The following is a 13,247-nucleotide window of genomic DNA, read 5'->3' on the forward strand; positions in this document are numbered from 1 at the left end:
TTGTCATGTTGGAAGGCGGACCTTCGCCCCAGTCTGAGGTCCTTAGCGCTCTGGAGACGGTTTTCAACAAGGACCTCTCTGTACTTCGCTCCGTTCATCTTTGCCTCAATCCTGACTAGTTTCCCAGTCCCTGCCGCTGAAAAACATCCCCATAGCATGATGCTGCCACCACCATGCTTCACCGTAGGGCTGGTATTGGCCAGGTGATGAGCAGCGCCTGGTTTCCTCCACATGTGATGCTTGGCATTCAGGCCAAAGTGTTCAATCTTGGTTTCATCAGACCAGAGAATCTTGTTTCTCATGGTCTGAGAGTCCTTTAGGTTCCTTTTGGCAAACTTCAAGCGAGCAGTCATGTGCCTTTTGCTAAGGAGTGGCTTCCGTCTGGCCACACTACCATAAAGGCCTCATTGGTGGAGTGCTGCAAAGATGGTTGCCCTTGTGGACGGTTATCCAATCTCCACAGAGGAACTCTGGAGCTCTGTCTGGATGACCATCGGGTTCTTGGTCACCTCCCTGACCAAAGCCCTTCTTCCCAGATTACTCAGTTTGGCCAGGCGGCCAGCTCTAGGAAGAGTCTTGGTGGTTCCATTTAAGAATGATGGAGCCCACTGTGTTCTTGGGGACCTTCAATGCTGCGCACATTTTTTGGCACCCTTCCCCAGATCTGTGCCTCAACACAATCCTGTCTCAGAGCTCTACTGACAATTCCTTTGACCTCATGGCTTGGTTTTTGCTCTGACATGCACTGTCAACTGTGGGACCTTATAGAGACAGGTGTGTGCCTTTCCAAATCATGTCCAATCAATTGAATTTAACACAGGTGGACTCCAATCCAAGTTGTAGAAACATCTCAAGGATGATCAATGGAAACAGGATGCACCTGCTAGTCAGCAACTTCCTTCAAACTGCATGCAGAGGCATACAAACTGTATCCACGAGTTCATCCCAGTCATGGGAAGTAGATAAAGGGCTTAATTGCCAAAATCCTGAAGTATCTCTTTAATGACTAATCACATTCCTTACAAATGATCATTTACATATATTAACGACAACTTTGTATTTTTTGTAAAGAATTGATAGACTGTGTACAGTTGGTGTAGCTTGCAAACTGCAGTGCCTTCGTAGTAACTGAAGTGTCTTCATCTGGACTGGAACATATACCAATTACAATCAGTGTGGTTTAATACAGCACTTGACATTTTCATGAGTAGTCAGGATGAATGAGGAGCCATTGACAGAATAGTGGCTATCATAAGTGATGCTATTCATCCGTGCCACCCAGGGGGCTGACATCAGGGAAGAGTTCTACTTTCTAACTCAAATGAACTTTCATCCCCTCTTCCCAAATACCTCTTCTCAGTAGAAAGCCAGAGAGCCTGCCTTTTCAATACTGTGCTTAATTCAAATTCTAAGTTAATTTAATTATTCTGCTTTCTCATGCTCAGTAACACTTGGGTATATACTTTATAAACTACATGTAAGCACTTCGTCATATCCACATAAGGAGCGGTTATTATAAATATACATACTTAATGTTAACAACCACAGAAACGGTATATTACAAGGGATCAGTATCAAAGCACTTCAGTCGGGATGGATATTAATTATGCAAAAAGGTCAAATGAAAAACTCAAGGGAAGGTTCTTAGCCTCCATATCAGGCATACTGTACGTGGGTTTTTAATTGGCCACAACGACATAAACTACAGAACAAGCAGAGATCAAGGAAAAGTACATTGGGGCATGCCGAGATCCCTTCTCATCCGATGCCATCTTGAACCATAGTTCCAGTCCAAGGTGTTCCATTCAGTTTTAAGAAGATAGTCCAATAACAGAGAAGCTCAGGTCTTTTGAAGCCGTGGGTGGACATTGCACCATGCATCGTCACTTCGATACTCCCTTTGATCCAGCTGGCACAGGTTGATGGGAATCCAAGGAGGTATTAGACGACAAAGGGAGCTGAGTGGAGATATGGGCATTAATATTTAGTTCTGAGGAGGCCACAGCTGATGGTACCATCTGGCTGCTGAAGCAGTCTAGGCTGGGGGTCTTCGAAAGCCGCCATGATCCACCATGATCCAAATCTGTGCCAAATGTTTTTGATTCCTGGGCTTGATTGGGTTGGTGGGTGTAACGGCCGTTGGTGGAAGAAGGTGAGGACCAAGGTGCAGCGTGGTACGTGTTCATATTATTTATTCAAAACTTAACACTAAAATGCAAAACAACAAAGAGAACAACCGAAACAGTTCTGTCTGGTGCAGACACAAAAACAGAAAGCAACTACCCACAAAACTCAGGTGGGAAAAGGCTACCTAAGCATGGTTCTCAATCAGAGACAACGATAGACAGCTGCCTCTGATTGAGAACCACACCCGGCCAAACAACAAAGAAAAACAAAACATAGAAAATGAACATAGAAAGCCCACCCTAGTCACACCCTGGCCTAACCAAAATGGTGGGCTTACCTGTTGTTGATTATGAAACCAAGATCTTGGACATTAAAAGCTGGGGGTACAGGACCTTGGACATGAAAAGCTTTGGGTACTGCCTTGTAGAAAGAATAGTTAACATGACATGTTTGTTTTTAAATTAAAGTCACACTCTGTAAGATGTGCATGTGCTCAAACCCCCATCAACGCTATAAACAATTGAGTAAATGTATACAATTAAATGTTTCATGCAAAAATATACATATAAATATATAAATAGCACTTGATGTATACGATTACAGCACCTGATATAGGCATATTTTAAAAACGACATCTATAGCCTGACTAAAATCAAAGTTAGAGGTTGTTTGCACAGTCATTTCAACTTGCCAAAGGCACTGAGACGTTTTGCACCAATATTAGTAATAATATGCAACAATATGACAGTAATAATTTTGTCTCGGTCTTTGGTGGTGTATGTGGACTAAGCAGAGAGGGAGCCTGTTGATGTGGTGGAAAGCTTTCTGACAGCCGAGTGAGTGAGGCTTCCACACGTGGGAGTCCGCTGGAGGGGGAGTAATCCTAACACCCCACATGAAAAGAAAGTGCAATTATAAAGCCTTATTCCAGATCAATTGGAGGCTACCGCCATTACCGTGTCTCAGAGTGTGTTGTCACGCGTGGGCGGGGGACAGTGTCTGTGTGAAAGGCTAAAGGTGATGAGCTATAATGTAGCTGTGGAATACAAACTAGGTTGTATTCCTCATCTAAATAAAAGGACAGAATGCAATGAGTTCCACCGAAAATCACTGGACAATAGTCATTTTTTCACCACTCATTTATCTCTAGCAGTAACCTTTCTCTAAATATATTTTTCCATTGGGACTTCTGTCTACCAGGTGATGAAAGCATGCATTCTGCCACTCAAACAATATGACATTGCAAGACAGGTTAGTCATTCCACTTGTCATATTTGGACTTATCCTCAGCCCAGTGAACGAAGAGGATTAAGTACGTAAAGTAGGTCATCCTAGTGCTGTTCACATGCTGAATGAGAAAGTCCATTTTGAAGATGGGACTCATAACATCTTGTGAAATACGTTAGAAGCCAGTCGGGGCACATGCAGATATTTCAATGAAGAAATGGAAATATAAAGATGCCCCCCCAAAAGAATTATAGGAGAAGAATTTTACATGTTCTCACATAAATCCATATTTCTCTCTCACACCTGCACTGTAAAAACACCAAAGAAATAATCCACCCACACTCCACTTAGACAAATCATCTTGATGTACCGTAATTTCCACTGTCTAACTCCGAGATAGGCTGTGTTATACTGGTTAACAGAAGTGAACCTATAGTTTGCCATAAGACGTTAGCTTTTCCTCTCTCTAACTTTAAATCAGTGATATCCACACGTATGCACACATTATATCTTGGAAGTATGCCTTGGCTGCAGGAGGAGAACCCGCAGATCAAAGCATCAGCATGATGCAGACCGCCTTATATCTCGCAGCAAGAACATATACAGAGGAAATCTGAGAATACATCCAAGTATGGATGCATATGAAGCATCTCTATGGACAGCATTGAAAGCCTCAGCCCTTCCAGTAAAGGTAATGTGTTTCAAGGTAATGGAACCTCCAGAATCACTGAAGGAGGGGTGTGGTTAGTTTGGAATACGAGGTATTGTGATGATCAAACCTGAAGTAGCAAAAGCGGAGTGTTATTTTTGACACTGTTTGGCTATGGAAAGAGGTGATGCAACATCAACAATTTATTGAAGATACCAGATTTACTAAACTTCAGTAGCCTAACTCCCTTACTCACTCGACATTGTGAGATAATGAATTATGTTGTTTTTGTACCATGATGGCAAGTATGTGATTCAAACAGGGTGGGATTGGAGTCTTTTCATTTGGAGACTTAGAGCTCTACTCAAATCATTATTTCACTGCTTTGATTTTACTACCCTAATACTGAATGTTCTTATGAAAATGTTCATGCATTTTGCCATTGTAACTCTGGTTTTTGTTTTTGTCCAAATTTGTCTTTCAACAAAAGGTAAAAGACCTAATGTAAAGCAACTATAATGAGCTATTCAACAATTGGCGGAGAAGAAGAAAGAGAGAACTGCAAATTCCAATAGTGCTCCGTGCTGATGGCTTTTTCTGCTGAGAAATGATTCAGAGGATGATTTATTAAATAATGACCTTTCTGGCGCTCAATATTCCTCTTCTGTTCGCCTCGCTCTGTGTTAGTTCTTAATGTAAAAGGGTAGTCATGAAGAAAAGCTTTAGAAATACCTTAATTCCGCGTTATGTTAGCATATCTTTCTATTTAGGGACTGTACTTTATTTATAATGAGGGATGCCTGGAGAAAATCCTACCTCTCTTAAATGGAAAATATATTTTTACCAGACCCCCGCTGAACACTTGAAAAAAAATGGTGACCCTCCCCTATACCCAAAATAATATAATACACATGGCTACCTTTCACTCACTGCTAGGACTGACAACACACAGCCTTAGATATGCAGTTTTAGAAACTGTTCTTCATTTTGTAAGCATTTACATGCCAAAGTTGCCAGAAGGTTGTGGATTCGCAGATCACCATGGACAAGGGGACGGGAGAAAAGATCTCCATTATATAAAATCACTGCATGAATTTATCATCTTATTTGCGGTCTGAGGAAGAAAAAAAAATGGCAGAATATTTTTTAATACCACAACAGAGCATGACAACGAATGAGCACTTACTGTAGCCCCGGAGATGTTTTGGTTTCTATACAGACTATTATTAAAAAAAGAGGATTGTATGTTTGGAACCGTGCTAAAGTTATCTATCAACTGCAACAACAGAAATTGCGCAACAGAACCAGTTACAACTGAAGTATCTGATCATCAATGATTTAGAGGAAAATCTATTTGTTTTAACACAGCGGTGGCATATCATCAGGTAGGCTTACGTGCACTTCTACCTTTTTTTCATCTGGGAAACTATGATTTTTTCATTTATTCTATTTGACTGTGATTAGGGCATGGGAATATGAGAGCATCTGCTAGGCCAAATTTTCAAACGAGCCATGGCTCACCTCATGATCCTCAAACCATAGACTGGCCCAACTCATGTTTCTAAAAGTGAATGCAAAGGCACTTGCCAGCCTAATAAGACATATTTGACTCAAAATCATTTTTTAAATACAAATTGTATGCAGCCTAAATGCGAAATGTATAGGCATGTTGTTGAAGTGCTGTTGTTGATGTGTTGTTGAAATGCTGAGTACCAGCTGTCACAAACACTTTACAACGTATTCCTTAAATGACAGGCTACATATAGCCTTGAAATAATAATAATATAGCCTAAATAATTAATTTCTGTTCCTTCTTAGTTGGCTTGCTCCTGACTGATTTAGAGTTAGTATGATGTTTAAAAGCCTGTTGAAATGTTGAACGTCAATTGATAGTGACAGAATAACATATTGGCCTACTTCTCAAGCAAAGTACATCTTTCTCTCCTCAGCTATAGAAGGTGGTAGCTCAGCCTCAATGTCATAGATGCAAACCAAAGATATCCCATATGCATCGAAGTCATGTCTTTCACCGGCATTTTACAGCTTGTTTCTAACATAAAGAATCAAAATCTTAAGCTAACAAAGGGTAGCCCTATACTTTTAGCCATGTTCTTTAACAAAAGCCACAATGCCTGCACATACATCTCAATTCAAGCCCCGGTTTTAACTTAACACACCAAGCCCTTCAATGACACTGCGATATTTAAGGAGTGCATGGAGACTGAAGGAAATGGCTGACAAAATCTATGGATAGTAGACTATAATTTTGTCTGTCAAACATGTAGGCCTGCCTATCTCATATTTCTTAAATAGGAAGAAATAGGCTCCAACCCAAAGCCCTCTTGTTGTTAATAGCCTAAAGTTCAAATGAATGAAGACTGTTCAAATGAATCAGGCCTTCTCGAATTAGTCTACTTTCAGCACCCATGCGCTGTCCATCATTTTTGGCTGCCGCTTCAAAGTAATGTAAGTTCTGTAAATTACTCCAATATGGCTTATTGTGAGTTCACTAACACTAGCGCCATTTTGGGCAACGAAACATATTGTTTGTATGTTAATCAATTATAGCAGTAGCAAGCTTACTTCCGGTCCTCCTTCTCATCTTCGTGCTCTCCCTCTCAAACTGAACAGTACATACGTAGGCCTAGTCCGCGCGCACAGATAATGCTATTTATTTTTTACCAATAAAATACATTTTTGTTAGAAGCCTTTGACTCGCCTCCTGAAGTGCCACTGTACACAGCACACAACCATTGGTTAGGGAACAACATGGAAGGTTGGAAGGAAGTACATTTTCTTAGAAATATAACTTTTCCCTGTGCTTTTCCAAGCATGCGCTTTGTATAGCCTAAGCCTATAGTATAGGCTATGGATCATTTGATTGGGACTACACTAGGCACACTTGATATTGTGCGCCCAGCAGAGAATCGGGGAGTAAAGGCAGCCTTGGGCACACATCGAGAGACTATAATAAGCAACTAATTCAAAAACATTTAATCAATTACAAATTACATGACCCTCCCCAGGACCAAAAAAAATAAAAAATAAACCCTCCCCATGACTGAAATTGAACTAGCATGACCGTCCATGTACAAGTCAGAGGTCAGTAAAGTCCTTTTGGCAATTTAGCCGAAATGCATTCTTTAAACAAACATACATCATTTTCAGAGGGTGTCGCTGGTGGTTTTATTTAAATGTAAATGAGCTACATATTGAAATACTTATGAGGTTTGCGAGCACTCCCCTTTCTTTAGGCTGTTGACAAATCAAAGACTATCATTTTACTTCTTTGAAGGGAGGCTAAGTGCATATTTGAATGATCATTATGATTGAATTCTTCATTTAAATGAACCGATGGGTAAAAAGATGATGTGACAGTGGCAACATGCTCCCCCCCCCCAAGTCTGCCTTATAAATGTATTGATAAATGCACATTTTAAGGATACCTCTTCCTCTTAATCTCAGTTATTGGAGCACTTGTCAACGGATTTACTGGGGCCAGCTTAATGGCTGTTTATCAAACATATTAAGATAATACATTATGCATCATTTAATTTATATTTAAATAACCACTTTCATTCAAACGAATCCAGTCAATATTTAATTGGACTGTTAATTCATACCATTTCTCGAAAATACATTAAAAGCATAAACTCCCTTCCTCGCTGTGGAATATTTTCATTGTATGACTATGTTTGTATATTACCGTGTGATGCATCCCTTGAATACAGGGCAAGGATACATAGCAGTGATGTGTTCCCAGATGAGAAGATAACATAATTACAGTAATATGTTACAGTTACACCTAGTCAGTAAAGCGGACAGCAAGGTGGAACGTGTTCCTATCTGTTCACCAATTCTATTCTGTCAACTTTGAAACATGGGGAGCCTGTCTGGCTGCCACCGTACACATAGCATACAAACACAGGCATCAACATTATTTTTGATGTTGAAGAACGCTGCAACTTTGATGTTGTTCTGGAGACCCTGTGAGCTGTGCATGTGTGCTGAGCTGGATTTGCACACCAGACAAGCAGCACTTCCAGAGGTGTGTGGATCACACGTAGCCTAACGCTTGTCAGGTTGCTCCAATCTTTTTCTGAGACGGTAAACTCAATAGTTTCATGTCGACTTGTCTTCAATGTCATGTTGGAAATGGTCTAAATTATGATTCCTCCCACATCCAATGCAACTGGTCATTAGAATCTACAGAATCTGCATGCTTGGGTTAGAATATGTCCAAACTAGGTACAACCTGCTACATTTCAGTACATTGCAATGCACACAGAGCAGTTTTGTTATACTTAGCCATGGAATTGGGAGAGTTGGCATTAGTTAGTGTTAGCCTTGTGATACCAAGAGGGTATACAGGTCAACACATTTCCCATGGTTGCTATGCAACTACACTGGCAAGCTAAAAGTACTCTATTCCAACAGATCTTACAGTTCATTTGTCATATGGCTATGCTCTGAAAGCATGTGAATGAAAACACACATAGATTAGAATAATCCAGAGTATTTAGGGTATAGTATGCAAGTGCATCACAAAGTTGCTGTGTTTATTGATTCCGTTAAACTCTCCACCTCAGCAACATGGAACAGCAAAGGGCACTCCAATAGGGCCAGACTCTGATTCACTGGGAGAAGGAACTAAACGGACTGAGGTGAATGAGCCTTCAGCAGGAAAGGTTATAATGGCTGGGGTCATTTTTGCTTGTGTTTGCTGTTTGCAGGGTCTGCTTACGGCCCCGCTAAACACCCAAATCAGAAGGTATCGGTGCCCATAGCTGTCTGTGAGATATCAACCATCAAAATAAACACTGAATGGCAGCCAATTGCATCTGCCATGGCTGCTGTATGAAACGTATGCTAATTACCATTTCTCTAGTGTTGTGAATGCTGCCCTTTTCCCCTTTGCTGAGTTTATCTAGAGACTGCTTGTGAAAGAACAGCTGCATACCTTCAAAATAATACATCCCCAAGAGACCTAGCACAATGAGGCAAAGATGGGTCTCGCTGTGGAAAAGTACCTGAGTGCTCGAGGGTTGATCAATGCTTTTGAAAATTCCTTTCGCTTGTGACTTTTTCCAACAGTGGTTTATGAGCATATGTCATTTATTGGGCTAGAGCATGCAGAGGGCTTCCGCAATTAGGTCTCACATTTCAGCCAAACTGAAAAATGCCAGTCACCTTTGCTCGACTGTGTTTTAACCTGCAGAAGTATTTTCTAATAGAGATATTAAATGGTGAGCTTATTCCTCTGATGATACAAAGATAGCAAGGCAATCTTTGTGTCATTAGAGGAACGTTAGCCATGTTGATTAGTGATACCATGACTGGTCCATTTCCAGTGAAAGGTATTCTAGGCATGTCTCCATTGACACAGCACGTACATGCAGTAATCTGAGGCGTTGAGCCTCATCCTTTTGGGAATTCCCATGGATGGCTGCCTCATTGTTGCGCACCTGGTTGGATAAATTCTATTACAATCGAGCCTTTGGTGACTTTAATGTGGTGTTGATGCTGACTTTTTTGAAAGCAAATAAATGTTTCTCATTATAGTCTCTTGTTTATCTAAGAAAGCAAGGCATTCGGCATGAGATCACAGCAAGACAAAGATAACCCCCATAGAGGTAGGTACATTTTTTTTTGGTTTTCCACACAACTCCATCTTGGGTTGGTACTACTGCTTGCCCCCATACAACGGAGGAGAAAATAGCCTAGATTGCTTTCCAAGAAAACCTTTTGATCAAAATCTTAAATCAATATGCCACCATTCACAAAGCTCTAAACAGAAAAGAAAAATGGGTCAGCTGAAAGTACCACCTGAGATCTTTCTCAAGGATCTTTTCCGCAAGATCATTTTCTCTATCAAAACAGAGAGACAATTTATGGACTATGTCCGGCCTTTTTGCTCTGACTGCATTAGAGATCGGCGAGTACCAAAGTCTCATTGGAGTAGAGCCAAAAATTTGGAAATGAAATGAAGGGATGGCTGAAGATGTAAAGGGAGGACTGACATGTAGCACATTGAAGATAAATACAGATGGTGTTGCAGTTCTGGATCATAGAGATTACCTCCACCTTAAATAGATATGTAGTCCAACAATAAAACTGGCTAGAGCCCTAAATTATGGTAGGGTTTGATATTCAGTCACAGGGACAATCAGACACATGTCAGCTTGGATCGAATTTACATTGACGGATGTGATTGGAGATGCAGAAGAATGACTGTCATCTGTGATATCTGTCAACATTACCATATAATCTATCTCCATACCGGGAGGCACCTCTGACAGGTCATCAACATTACATCAAACATTACATCATCATCAACACCAAAATACATAGATCCAAATACATAGTTCTGCAACATTTACACTCCTATTTCTATTCTATTCCATTCTTTAGAGACAAGGAGATGTTGGCAACTCTCTGATCAAAACTACAGTCGGAGGATTTGATGTTGTCTGATGTCATATAAATAGCCTCCATCATGGTTGATGCTCTTTGACATCACTATATAAAGTACACTAAATCCTTATCGCAGTAGACAAAATTGAGCATTTTATTGTCTGGGTTGGCAGCTTTGGCTTCTCGTGCAATTCGGTCCTGGGCTGTCAAATAAATTGCTTTGGAGCCATCGTCTCTACTGTTGCAGGCAGCAGAAGTAGCCACAGTCTTTTAGAATGGTGCAACAGTGTTAAATTGCTTTAAAACCAAAGTGTGGAAGTACAGGTCAGAAGATAGGGTGGATCAGGTGGATCGATAAAGAGTTGTTAAAGTCACAGAATCAATAGAAGAAACAAAAAGCTGATTCATTGAATTGATGTCTTGACACCCAAAAAGGGCTAGCTCTGAGGAAATTATGGAGTTCAAAGGAAATGGCCGACGTCGTTGGTGTGAGATGGAATGGTTCTCCTCCCTTGGGGAAATGAAGCTCATGGATTCAGGCATGCCTAGTGGTTGCTCATTTATCATATACAGCCCATCGTAACTTCAAAACACTAGAATTAAATAATTATAATGCAGGTGTTCGTCCACATTAAAGTATGATGCTATTTAGTGCCTGTGTGGAAGTTATCTGAACAGTTACGTGACTATCTATAATGGCATACAAACATGCATTCTATCTGCTAGAGCTGCTCTGGTCAAATGTAAGTCCTGTTATTGTGAAGTGGAAATGGCTAGGAGCTACAACGGCTCAGCTGCAAAGTGGTAGGCCACACAATCTCACAGAAAGTGACCGATGAGTGCTGAAGAGCGTAACAAATTGTCTGTCCTTGGTTGCAACACACACTACAAAGTTCCAAACTGCCTCTGGAACCAACGTCAGCTAAATAACTATTCGTCAGGAGCATCATGAAATGGGTTTCCACGGCTTAGCAGCCACACATGAACCTAAGATCACCATGCGCAATGACCAGCATCGGTTGGAGTGGTGTAAAGCTCGCCGCCATTGGACTCTGCAGCAGTGAAAACACATTCTCTGGAGTGATGAATCACACTTCACCATCTGGCAATCTGACGGACAAATCTGGTTCGGGCTAGGCCCCTTAGTTCTAGTAAATGGAAATCTTAACACTACAGCATACAATTATATTCTAGGCAATTCTGTGTTTCCAACTTTGTGGCAACAGTTTGGGGAAGGACCTTTCCTGTTTCAGCATGACAATGCCCCTTGCACAAAGCGAGGTCCATACATAAATGTTTTTTGAGATCGGTGCGGAAGAACTTGACTGGCCTGCACAGAGCCCTGACCTTAACTCCATCAAACACATTTGGGATGAATTAGAATGCCGATGCGAGCCAGGCCTAATTTCCCAACATCATTGCCTGACTTCAATAATGCTCTTGAGGCTGAATGGAAGCAAGTCCCCACAGCAATATTCCAACATCTAGTGGAAAGCCTTCCTAGAAGAGTGGAGGCTGTTATAGCAGCAAAGTGGGGACCAACTCCATATTAATGCCCATGATTTTTGAATGAGATGATCGATGAGTTCGTGTCCACATATTTTTGTTCAGTATATAAGCTATAGTTACAGTACATTCGGAAAATATTCAGACCTCTGAACTTTTTCCACATTTTGTTATTATAAAAAAAATCCTCATCAATCTACACACAATACCCCATAAAGACAAAGCAAAAAAACAGTTTTTTAGAAATGTTAGGACATTTATAAAGTAAAAATAACTGAAATATTATATTTACATAAGTATTCAGACCCTTTATTCAGTACTTTGTTGAAGCACCTTTGGCAGAGATCACAGTCACGAGTCCTCTTGGGTATGACGCTACAAGCTTGGCACACCTGTATTTGGGGAGGTTTTCGCATTCTTCTCTGCAGATCCTCTGAAGTTGTCAGGTTGGTTGGGGAGCATTGCTGCACAGCTATTTTCAGGTCTCTCCAGAGATGTTCGATCAGGTTAAATTCCAGGCTCTGGCTGGGCCACTGAAAGGCATTCAGAGACTTGTCACGAAGCCACTCCTGTGTTGTCTTGGCTGTGTGCTTAGGGTTGTTGTCCTATTGGAAGGTGAACCTTAGCCCCAGTCCGAGGTCCTGAGCGCTCTGGAGCAGGTTTTCATCATGAAACTCGCTGTACTTTGCTCCGTTCATATTTCCCTCGACCCTGACTAGTTTCCCAGTTCCTGCCTCTGAAAAATATCCCTACAGCATGATGCTGCCACCACCATGCTTCACCATAGGGATGGTGCCAGGTTTCCTCGAGACGTGACGCTAGGCATTCAGGCCAAAGAGTGAAATCTTGGATTCATCAGACCAGAGAATCTTTGCTTATGTTCTGAGAGTCTTTAGGTTCCTTTTGGCAAACTTCAAGCGAGCTCTACCATAAAGGCCTGATTGGCGGAGTGCTGCAGAGATGGTTGTTCTTCTGGAAGTTTCTCCCATCTCCACAGAAGAACTCTGGAGCTCTGTCAGAGTGACCATCAGGTTCTTGGTCACCTCCCTGACCAAGGCCATTCCCTCCCGATTGCTCAGTTTGGCCGGGCAGCCAGCTCTAGGAATAGTCTTGGTGGTTCCAAACTTCTTCCATTTAAGAATGATGGAGGCCACTGTGTTCTTGGGGTCCTTCAATGCTGCAGAAATGTTTTGGGAACCTTCTCCAAATCTGTGCCTCAACACAACCCTGTCCCGGAGCTCTACTGACAATTCCTTCGACCTCATGGCTTGGTTTTTTCTCTGACATGCAAGTGTTAGCTTTGGGACCTTATATAGACTGTTTT

Source organism: Oncorhynchus masou, chromosome 32, assembly GCF_036934945.1.
Source record: "Oncorhynchus masou masou isolate Uvic2021 chromosome 32, UVic_Omas_1.1, whole genome shotgun sequence".
NCBI lineage: Eukaryota > Metazoa > Chordata > Actinopteri > Salmoniformes > Salmonidae > Oncorhynchus > Oncorhynchus masou.